This window comes from Lathamus discolor, chromosome 1, assembly GCF_037157495.1.
Source record: "Lathamus discolor isolate bLatDis1 chromosome 1, bLatDis1.hap1, whole genome shotgun sequence".
Lineage (NCBI taxonomy): Eukaryota > Metazoa > Chordata > Aves > Psittaciformes > Psittacidae > Lathamus > Lathamus discolor.
The window spans coordinates 140,653,978-140,666,090 of NC_088884.1; the positions used below are offsets into that span (position 1 = coordinate 140,653,978).

Sequence of the window (12,113 nt, forward strand, 5' to 3'; positions counted from 1 at the left end):
TAAGACCTTTCTCATAATCTGGTGATGCTTTGAGTCTTAGTAATCATTAAAATCTGATTTGTCATTACTCTTCACAATGGTCTGTAACATCCGTTTAGGCCTCTGAATGTGTGTTATTTCAGAACAACAGTTCAATACATCTATTCCCTTGTGTTTAAGAAACAAAATATGTAGCTGTCCATGACCAATGTGAAGTACCACACATTAGTGCCCAACAGGATTTGTGCACAACACAGGCAATTCAGTGCTCTTCAACATCCACACAGAATGAATGGAGTTGTGTTGAATGAAATGAAATAATTCCAGGTGTTTAAATCCTCACTGCTTAGGGGACTATTTTGAACCCACAAAGCCCAAGCGTGCTCCCTCAGCAAATCTGCAGATGACACCAATCTGAGAGGAGTGGTTTGGATGCCACTGGAGAAGTGGGCCCATATGAACCTCATAAGATTCAACAAAGCCAAATGCAAGGTTCTGCTGCACCTGGGGCAGGGCAACCCAAAAAAGGCTGGGGAAAGCAGCCCAATGGAAAAGGACTTGGGGGTACTGATGGATTCAAAACTGACGGTGACCCAGCAATGTGCACTCACAGCCCAGAAAGCCAACTGCATGCTGGGCTGCATCCAAAGAAGTGTGACCAGCAGGCTGCGGTAGGTGATTCTCCCCCTCTACTCCACTTTTGTGAGACACCACCTGGAGCACTGCATCCAGCACCTGGAGCAACTGCATCCAGCTCTGGGTTCCTCAGTGCAGGAAAGACATGGACCTGTTGGAGTGGGTCCAGAGGCGTGCCACAGAAATGGTCAGAGGGCTGGAACACCTCTCCTACAAGGAAAAGCTGAGAGAGTTGGGCTTGCTCACCCTGGAGAAGAGAAGGCTCTGGGGAGGCTTTATTGTGGCCTTTCAGTACCTAAAGGGGCTTACGAGAAAGATGGGGAGAGACTTGTTATCAGGGCCTGTTGCGACAGGACAAAGGGTAATGGCTTTAAGCTGAAGGAAGGTAGATTTAGATTGAGCATAATGAAGGAATACTCTGTGATGAGGAGGGTAGATTCAGACTGCATATGATGGAAGTGATCTTTTATAAGAGTGCTAGAGACACTGGAGCAGGTTGCCCAGAGTAGCAATAGATGTCCCATCCCTGGAAACATTCAAGGTGAGGTTGGACAGGGCTCTGAGCAACCTAATCTAGTTGGAGATGTCCCTGCTGACTGCAGGAGGGGTTGGACGAGGTGACATTTAAAGGTCACTGCCAACCCAAATTATTCTATGATTCAATGATTCTTAGGATTTGGCTCTAGTACAGATGCAGCTCAACTCATATGCAAGCTGCTGTCCTCAGAAAGGTTTTGTTTCAAGCAGAAGTCTTGCAAGAACAAGCTGGTTCTGAGAGTCCCTCCATCTTGTGCAAAGGTTAGTGAGAACAGACTGTGTAATTCCAGTTTTAACATAAATCAAGTCCAAGCCTCTGAATTGTAGTCTGCAGCTAAGCAGGACTGAGACCCAGCCAACAACAGATATCTGCCTCTGTGCTTAGAAATAGCACTTTTTTCACTGAAACACATTTATCCAGCAGCTCCTGATTTCATAGTATTGAGCAGAGCAGGGTCAACTCTCAAAATGCGGTATCTGCCTACATTGAAAGATTAAAATGTAAATTTTCCAGAATCCAGAAAAGTCTTTTGAACTCTAAAAACATGTGTAGCAGTAAGATGGATTTTATAAGTTGGGAGTTTGAATTGGGATTTTCCCATTAGCTGTAAGCTTCAGGACAGCTGGATTGCAGATCAATTTGCTACTGATCTCAGAAAATGCATCAATGTGCTTGCTTGTCTGGGTAGGCATTACAGATACTCCCTCTTAAATCATTCCTTTGCATGGAGAAGCAAATCCACTGTGAGTGTTAATGGAAGATCTAAAAAAAATAGAAATATCATAAAACTACCCTGGGAAACTAATCTACTGGCTAAGCGCTGCAGCTTTCTGGTACAGAACATTCCGTTACTCAGTTCTCCAGTTTTCATACAATAGATGGGAACTGTACAAGCATAAAGCATGACTGGTTGTGTGTGGATAGGAGTAAACGATATCTAGTTTTAGTCCTTACATAGGGAAAAGACAAGTTTAGCAACATATTTCGTTTGCACATGTGATGTAGCTGCTGTAGAGAGGATATTTCTGGTTCTCCTGGGCTCCTTCTATGTGAAGGTTTTTAATTAGTATGAAAATCTACTTGGGGCTACTTTTATTATGAACAGCAAAAGGGTTCATTGTTACATTTTTCTCTGAACCATTACCCCTGCAGTGTCCACTCCTTTCACCCTGACAGTATTGTCACCCTGTACAGTCACCCTGACAGTCCTGTCTCTCCCAGCCCTGCCTGCTACCTAGGCTGCTGCCTGTGCCTATCAGCAACATCGCTGCCTTTGACTCTGCACTGCTGTTTGCCACCAAGGGACTGCTGTGTTCTCAGGCCCCTTCAGCTTGCACCCAGCAATGCCTCTTTGCTCCTCCTGGTCAACCACTTGCAGACATCCTGCTCCCTGTTCTCTCCTTTCCCAGATTTTACACCTCAGGCTCCCTCCAGCCGTCCTGGGTATCCCTTGTTTCTCAGCAGAGCGGCTGCCATGCAATGTCCCACATGCCTGTTAGCTTTCTACCTTCTTAGCTTCACTGCTCTGCTTCACTTCATGAGTTATTCTGGTCACAAAAATGCCCCCCAGCTGATCTTTAAATCTCTGAGCTCTCATCACATTGGTTTTTCCATCAGTTCCTTTTGGGTGGTTTGCATCTTGCCAGCTGCCCCATGTCCAGCTCCACCACACAAGTAATTTTGGCCCTAACTTGCCTGATTCTCTGTGGCTGGGCTCTGTTGTGCTGTCACCTCTGGCTTTTTCATCTTCTCTCCCTAGGTGTACGGCGTTTCTTCCACCTTTGTTGCAACATGGCTTCAAGCACCTAGCACAGTGGTTGAAGGCAGATGATCCACCAATTCTTCCTTCACCCAGGGATTAGCTGTCCTCTTAGTTATGTTCTTCCAACACACTATTGTTTTACCTGACTCATATGCATTTCTTTACAGCCATCGTCTGCAAATCCTGTATTTACTGCTTCCTCTTTCCAGTTCAACCGTCATTTTCTCCCTTCTTCTATGTCTTATCAGTTGTCCCTCCAAAGCACCTTACCCCACCCCAGCAGCTGGGTTGCCCCATCTTATTTTTAATTTCCCTCTAGAAATTATTCATTTCCTCCATCTCTTTTACACCCAAGATGCCTTCCACCTCTACCCCACCCTCCTTTCCAGCCATCACCTGCCTGTAAGCACTTCACAACTCCTCTTCCTCCTGAACCATGCCTGTTAATTTCTGTGATTCTCCATTAACTTCCTTGCAGACCATTATCAAGTCCCTGACTCCATTCCAAGCATCCTCAGTATTCTTCCTGGTTTTGTGGTTGCCCATGTAGCTCCAGCTATGTTTTAGCCACACTGCTACTTCTAGGCACTGTATTCATTTCAAGCTGTTTCTGTTTCAGGAAGCCTCCATCTACCTTGGGGTTATCCAAAAAGGGAGGAGCAAGAGGCAACTAAACACCTCTCATGGGCAGTTGACAGGAAGACCACAAAGCAAGAGGCCCACTGTGTGTGAATCAGCCCTTCATCCCACTCATCTGCAAATGATGAGGTGGAGGTGCTATAAAAGGCATCTGTGTGAGGGGTGGTTTTGGTAGCATGGAGGTAATGAAGCAATAAATAATAGCTTCCAGATATTTTAGTACAGTCCTCGGGAGCTGGTGTCACAGAGATCTACATCAATACCTCCTAAGATTCTGAGCAAAGCAAATAAGAACAAGAATTTCATTCATCTACTTGGCAGTATCTGCTGGAAAGGCTGATTCAGCCCCAGCTTTTCCATTCAGCTATAAAATCTCCATATGTACTTTTTTCTTAAGCATTATTTTAAAATAGAAACGTTACTTATCTCCTGGGAGCCATTCAAAGTAACTAGCTGCAGTTACAGAGTCTGATGAAGATGTTTCATGTCATCAAATGTTAGGTACTGGATTAAACGGCAAATATTTGCCCAATTTAACGTAAGTTGCTAAGGATGGTGTTAACAAGACTGCTCATTGCTAAATGGCTACAGGCTAGTTTCAGTTCCAATGTTAAACCCCACTGTTTACAGCTCCACATACACAATCAGAACTTCCGAAGCATTTTAAAACTTAATGTGTCTTTATAGAAAGATAGATAATAGAGAGATAAATAGATATAGGCATTATCTGGAAATCATAGCCCATTAAAGTTGATTTAAATACTCTCCAGTATAAAATAAACAATTTCTTCTTATCTTAAATGAACTACAGGGGAAAAAAAAATCATGTAACAAGCTATGGCTTATAATTTTTTAAATCATACACATAATAAGTCTAGTTAACCAACTAATTAAAAATGTCTTAACTGAAATGTAGGTGGAAGAAATTTCCCTTCCTAGTCATACCCCTTTAAAGGAGAAAATGAGTAAAACCACTATACTGACACTAGGGTTGGTTAATTTTTCAAAGTTAAGCAAGGAACAGTCACAGAAACCGATCAGTACTTTGTTCCAGTACATTTTCTACTTGTCCTTCAGGTCTGGCAGCGCACCTCTGTGGCACATGGCGCCCACTGAGAGGGACTCCATGAGGACCCTGCCCAGGCACTGCAGGTCAAGCATTTGCAGTGCTTGAACACTGTCTGAGAGGCAGCAGCTGCCACACCAGCCTTCCTGGGAAGTGGGCTGATTTATAAACTCTCTCTTCTTTGTTGCTGCTCTTGTAACACCTGTGCCCAGGTAATGGCTGTTTTCTGTGCAGGCTTATTTTGGTGCCTAAAGTGAGAGGTGGGCTCTTCTAGAAATGTGGTTTAATGCATGTTTTTCCCCCTGAAGTAGTAATAATTCTCCACTGTTCTGAAAAGCTGTCCAGCTTTGCCAGAGTATGATTCTGTCATGCTGCCTACACACCAACGCACTACAGACACTGCTCTGTGCAATCAGTGCCATCCTCATGGCAGTCCAGAGCAGATGTGCCTGCCAGGTACTCCTGATGCCATCAGTGCTCCTGAGGACATCTCCCCTCCCAGATCACTGCCAACCTGCCCATTTGCTCCTCTGTCCCTGGTCTGTGCAGGCAGAGACAAGGGACTAGAGACACAAGGGGGACATTGCTTAAGCACCCAAACCACACGGACCCCTGACTGCACAGTAGGGATCCCAGTGAGCACCACTGAAGCCTGAGCCTGAGATTCTCCCTGTTCAGAAACTGTCCCATCAGGGAAATCTGAGGAGCAGCTTTCTTGAGCGGCTTTTGACTAAGATCAAACCCATGGGGAAAGCACATCTGTGATTTTAAACCATTGCATTTCCAACCTGATCCTTTCCTAAGAGTGGCTGTGGGTGGCATCATGCAATGCAGCAATACATGTGAGAGCAGTTCAACAGCTATGAAGAGGGGAATATTTTGAAATACTTGTCTGCAGAGTGAAGTTGCTAAATCGCTGGGGTAATGTGGCCTTTCAAAACACAGATAAAATAAAAATAAGCAGTTCTCCCTGAAACCTCTGGATGATAAAGGTTTGGAATACTATTTTTGTTCTTTCTTTTTTGTTTTTTTTTTTTTTTAATGGGTTTTTTTTGTTTGTTTGTTGGTTTTTTTTTTTAAAAAAAAAAGCACTGTAAATGAGGGAGTGACCAAGAAAGGTGGGATGGGGTGGTCTGTATTTTGAACAAAGCCTTTTTTTTTAGGGGAGTTTTCTAGTCTGGCTGGGATTTTGTACCAGCATTGCCTGCAAATACTCCCTGCAAACACTTCCCATCAACATTCAGTTTCCCTGTGAACTGTGAGCAAGTTTTCCTATGTATCTCGTGTATTTTTCAAGGTCTGGTCCCTCCAAGGGGACAGTGCTGACTGAAACTACCCAGTGAAACTACCAGCTGTACAGCTCTGGGATCAGCTAGCAGAAGCTTGTTGTAAATAGTCCCCTTGCTACCTCTTTTCTTTTGTGATCCAGAGGAGCACTTTGCCTGTCCAGTGCTTAGGACTCGTTCTGCAATAGATGATGATCTACAGGGCATTTTGCTTTGAAAACTCAGTACAAGATCCTAAATCATGGACCAACGGGGTGAGTAGGTTTGGCAGGGCTGTAGCCCTGGCACTGCTGACATGGCCAGGTGTGGTTTCTGAGAGCCCAGCCAGCCAAGCCCACAGCTGGAGACGTGTCCTCATGTGTGCCATCTTCAGGCCACTGCTGAAGGGCCCTCTCAAGTCATACTTCACATCTCTGCTATTTTCCTGTATGATAAAGATCATCTACAGCTCACAGTGATTATTTTTCCCCTCCCACCTGTTTCTTTTGCAGCAGGTGGTTGCTAAGCCTTCTGCTCCTGAGGAGGGGGCGGTCGGTGCTGTACCAGTATTTCCTGGGGAGGTAGTTTCAACACACTGCTTAGGGATGGGTCTGAACATATTCCTGACAGCACCATGTGCTCAGATGCAGCAGTTCTTTACTGGGAATACAAAGTTTTCAAAACCTCTGCAGAAGCCCCTCTGGATCTGTACTGTTTCCCAAAGCGAGTGTTGCTGTTCAGGGTGAAATACAAATGCATCTGTTGAAAGAGAACTGGACACAATTAAAAGCCACTTAAGATTCACAGAAATTTCCCCTTCTGTTACCTGATCCCAACGTTTTAGTTTTGTTGTTTGACCTATGTGTTGTTAAGTCTACTAACACTTTGTAAGTAAATTGTTGTTTCATTGAAAGTGCCTTTGGGCACACAAATCTTAGGTGCTTTTTCACTTTTAATATCCATATCTTTTACTTTACTTGCTCCCAAGCCAGTCTGAAGTTATACGGTGTACTAAATTAATGTTTGACTTTATGGTCTGTGTGCTATACAACCCAGCACCTCCTCCGTTTGTAGTAAGTAAATACACAAGTGTTACATTGCCCTTGAAACCTGTGCTCTGTGACAAAGGTTGTGCACTGCGACTGAAACACAAGTTCCCCTGGGTCGCAGTCCCTCCTATCAGCAGTGTGTTAATCAGAAACCCAACCCCTGGTTATCTGCGAATGTGTGGTGTGGGGAACTTTGGACCAGGTGACACAGAGGCAGACTTGGCCTCCTGAGAAGCATCTGCCTCTCTCCGAGCCCTCAGCTGTGAAAACCTCATCTCTGAGACTGGAAAATAAGGAGAAGCATGTTAAATTCAGTTTGGCCAGAAGCCGACCACACTCGTTTCAGGGACATGGGCAATGATACCTGCAGAGCTGACTGTGGATGTAGTACTGTCTTGCTGTGTGACCTTTGGGAAATAAAAAACAGCCTATCCCAACCTGCTGAAGAGCCAAAGGCATCAACGCTTCAGGGAAATGCATCACAGTGGTGCTTAATCCAGTTGTTCGTGTTCACAGTGTGCTTTCATATGTAGCATCCTATAAAGTCCTATAAAGTGCTATCACTTTCTTACAAGAAAGAAAGGTATAGGTCATTATTTTTTGGATGATTTTCATTTAGAGGTTAATCTCTGAAAACCAGAAAAGGGTTTCACAAGCTTGTGTGAATGAAAGACTGAGTTTCCACAAGGTGGTAGCTGTGCAGAGGTATTATAGGGAAGATGATTTTTTTTCTTATTCCTTGTGCAACAATATAGATATATATAAAAAAATTTGGTTTCTGTTCTATTGTATCAGCTTATCTACAAGGGCATATTTAGTGGGAGGACCCATCAAATTTTCCACTATTTCTATTTGTCCAAGGTGACATGATACAACTTCAGCTGTAGCATAGTAGAGCCATCATTTTTCTGTGGTAGCTACACCTGGTAGTTTTGACTGATAACTGAGTTTCCTTGCAGTCCTTTGGTCTCAGTGGGTCAATGCTACGGTTTGACTCTGTTATGCCTGTACCAGGCTAATACGCTTGCACAAGTATTAACACCATGGAAAAGTGAGTGTTTGTACAACCTTCCCGTAATAGCCAGTGACCTTGTCTATGCTGCCAGGCAAACTAAATCTGAACTGGCTCCATAACCCAAGTACCAGTGTGCCTCTCTTCTACTTCCAAATCTCACCACTGCAGCCTCGGTTTCCAACCTTGCCAAAGACCAGACCAGCACTGTCATGACATGAAACACAACGGTGGTAAAAATATCGATCTGATCCAGATGAGTAGGCAGCGCTCCTTCAGAGTCTTCTGTTTAAACTCTTCTGCAACCAGGAAACACGTTGCCAAAAGCAGACCTTTCCACAGAAACACGGTCTCCTCAAACCAGGTTTTGCTGGGAAGATCTGAAAGATCTTGAGTGGAGCACTTATCCAAGCAGGAGGGGGAAACAGGATGGGTGGACCTCCCCTCTTGTCCACCTAATGTACCCCTCTGGGAGCAGGACTCAATATCAGGTGGAGCAAGACTGCTAGGAGCAGCTTCTGCTCCTGTGAGCTGGTTAGGCAGGGTCTTAAGTGCAGATAAGCTCTTTCAGATAAGACTGTTCTTTCTGCCTGGGGGTCTCAAAGGTGATAGCCACAGCTGAGACTCCAAGCAGCTCTGTGGAATAGCAGGTTGTTATTTCCACTTACAGCTGGGGGGTCAGCTGGGAAGCTAACGTGATGTGGCAAGTGTCCTGCCGCAAGCCTGAGAAGCTGGCAGAAGATGGGTCTCTTCCTCCCTTGTGCATTCATCACATCACTCTCGCTCACAGGTTGAAGCAGATGCTGTAAAGCAGCTGAGAGGGTTTTTTATCTAGAGGGCGTACCAGCTGATGGCTGGGAATTAAAGTCTTATGCAAAATGCATTGCCAAGTCTTGCATGTTGTCCTACAGCAGTGGGATTATGTCTAGCAGCTGCAGGGAAGTCCGTATGCCTTCTCTGCTGGTGTCAATGGCCTGTCCTACCAGGGAGTCACAAGCAGCCACCATAGTGGCCTTAAATACCAAGTCTGTGAGAGAATCCTCTTCTGCCAGTCCTTTTCCAGGCAAAAGGAGAGGAAAATGGAGATCAGCAGGAGGGAACACCACAGCTGAAAACACCCACAGCAGACAGTGGCACCTTGGAGAGCTGAGCAGGCTCGTGTGCATTGGGTGAACCGGACATGCAGCACAGGCTGATGCCATAGGGCTGTCCATGCATTGGCCCCTGCCGGCTTGCCCTGGGCTCTGAGCTCTGAGGAAGGCCCCTCAGGTGTCCTTGCTTTCAGTGACACATCTGCTTATGTGCCCAGCGGGCAAAGAAAGCCTCTCCAACATGACCAGATTCAGCTGGTGTCCCTCAGCCCAACACCACTGAGCATGGACAGCCCCATCCCTGTGCAAGGCCATACAAGATCCAGATAGAGAGCAAACCCAGCAATGGGCATGTTCCTAGTTGCACGACATGGCAAGTTTAGTAGCTAACCCAGCTAGCTAGAGGAGATGGTGATGTAGATTTTTTCCTTAAACACGTGCAGTAAGATATGTACTGCTCAAGTCAAGGATCCTAAGATTAGACAAAAGGAATCACTCTTCCCCAAACCAGGACTGAAAGGCCATGGCAGACGAAGCAGAATCACAAACTCAGGACACACAACGTAGCATAGATTTTCCCGTTGCTCCTCCATGATTATACATCTGTGTCCCAGGTCCAGAAAGGGTCTCCAAGGTTGAGAGCAGCCACCGAGTCCCAGCCTCCAAGCCTTTCCCAAGGCTGTCCTCTTGTCCTCAGGGAGTGGCAGCAGTACCTTGTCAATGCTTCATTCAGCTGCCAGCCCGTTTCGCCTGCCCTCTGTTTGTAATTGTTAACTTTCCGGGAATGGGAAGGCTCCGGTTAGTGCAGGTAGAGCTTTAACTCTGAGGCACTCCCGAGAAGCCAAGAGGCAGGAGCAGAGCGTCTACCTGCAAGGTAAAATGTCACAGATTGCCTCGGTCATTTCTTTTCCCCGTCTTTGTGTTTAGGCTCCCTTTGCATTATTAGATCATGCGGTTTCAGGTCTTTTTGTTGCCATTTTGAAGTTTTAGCTGTGATTTGGATGACTGCTCTCTCATGACAAAGATTTATGTGGAAATTTATGTGCTCCCATAAATTAAGCATTCCCTCTCAGCTTTCAGCCAGGCACGCCTTGGCTTGCATGCAGCCTTAGAACAATACAGAGAAAGGTCATCATGATTTACCTGCCACAAATTATCTATTAATAGCACATTTATGTACCTTTTTTCCCCCTTTGTTGCACACTTTCCCTATGTCCCCCTCTTTGCAGGTTTCCCTTTTGTATGTGCCTTGTTTTCCCTGCGGAGAACAGGGTGGGTAGAAGAGGGGAAACCTTTTTGGCACTGACTCTGCACCTGTGGCCCAGGCTCTGCCTTCCGCCACGGGGTGTTTGCAGGGAGGGTGGGACAGCGGGTGAAACAGCCTGGTGAAACTTTGACCCGCGCTGGCAGCACAGGCCACAGAGCTGCTGAGCTGCCCAGAGAGGCAGGCAGCAGGACCCAGCACCCACGGGAGCACGCCGGCTTCTACCCAGGTACCGATTTCCTCTTCAACCTTCCCAGCTGTGAGAGGCAGAAGGGCGATGGTGCTTGTTTCTAAGGTTTGCCACAGGTTTGCTCCCTAGAAGTCAGAAGAAGGGTTAGCATTGCTATATTGCAGTTTTCTTGCATCAGCTGTAGTTGACTGGATGGTTCATCTAAAGCAGGGGTTGGTTAACCCATGCTTGCTTGGCTGGTTGTTTTATTGTATCTTCAAGGAAACAAACAGAATTAATGCACAGTTGCATTTGAACACTTTGTGGTTTTCGAATAAAACTCAAGCCAGCTGGCTTCTGCTCATCTTCTAACTGAAGAGAAGGAACAGGAGTCAGAGTTTCTAATGAGAATGCATAACCCAATTATTGCAACAGGGATGTGGGCAGTGACTCATGCTGAAAAATACTCGTTGATTTTTGAACGAGCTTTGCAAAAATAGTCAAAGTGACTAATTTTTTCAAGTCTTTTTCCGAGTTCCAAGACAATAGACACAGAAAAAATACCAGGATTGAAGTTCCTGGTATGCATATGCCGCTAAGAGATGTGAAGCTGAATAGATTCAAATAGTTATTGGAATTTTGAGTTTGCTCAGGGACTGAATCTTTCTACCAGATGGTGAAACCTCACTCGTTCATGCAGGAGCTATCCTCTGTGTGTGCTTTGCTGGTATGGAAGTGTCTTTATATAAGTACATATGGTGACTCCCCAGAAATTACCTTTTACATCCCAAATAACTGCCAAGTAATATTGAAGAGGGCTCAGTGTGAAGTGACTGATGTGTAGTCAGTATTCATGTTTTGTGTGCAAAATAAAAGAAAGAGATTTTTTCTTAATTTGTGGCTTCCATTTTATCAGTGTTGGTTCCTAGCTGTGCTTCCTGCTCGCTTCAATCCTCCCTGATATGGCAGAGATTTTCTTGATGTGTTTGCTAACTGATATACGTGATATACTGTTTATGCTTAGTAAATGCTCAATAGTGTTAGGCATTACTGAAGTGTGGCAACACTTTTACTTTATTAAAAGTACTGTAAGTGCAGTTTCAGTTCTTAGCAGTACTAGAACTAAAACAAAGTGCAGGGGAAAAAAACCATGGGAGAACAAAGCAACTAGATTTCCACAGGTGTCTGCTTTAAAGGACTGAAATATGATTCAAGAGACATTTTGGTAAAGGCTGCACCATACTTTCAGAATTCATAGATGTAGAGCATGACAATGATTAAAACCTGTGATTTTCATATGTGCCATGTCTGATGTGTGATTCTTATCATTTGCTCCCAGGACTGGTGGTTCCAGTATTTGGCAGTATGTTAGACTGATTTAGAAGTTTCTTTTCGGTTAACTAAAGAGGTCAAATCTAATCTCAGAGCTCATAGGTCTGAATTTAAAAAATGAATATCTAAAATGAAAGACAGTGGTGACAATGTTATCTTGCCTGCTTTCATACAAAGGTAAGGTTCTAGCTGGTGACTATGAGGGAGATTATGTAGCGTAAATTGAAGGAGTAGGACTGTTGACAAAATCTGTTCAGTCTTTTGAATCCTGTTTGCACTACGGAGGCCTTCTTTCAATGCCAGCCCCTTTC

General features: G+C 44.9%; 1 protein-coding gene across 8 annotated transcripts in view; it reads left to right on the forward strand.

The window, feature by feature from the left end:
• The window catches only part of RBM47 (RNA binding motif protein 47), an 80,589-nt gene that overhangs the window by 27,720 nt on the left and 40,756 nt on the right, over positions 1-12,113 (forward strand). Inside the window, exon 1 of one of the 8 annotated variants that reach the window (XM_065698546.1) lies at positions 8,893-10,530. The exons of the other annotated variants lie outside the window; for them this stretch is intronic. The gene's annotated coding sequence lies outside the window, so the exon portion shown is untranslated. Of the gene's footprint in view, positions 1-8,892; positions 10,531-12,113 lie in introns of those variants that run through there. 8 annotated transcript variants of the gene reach the window in all.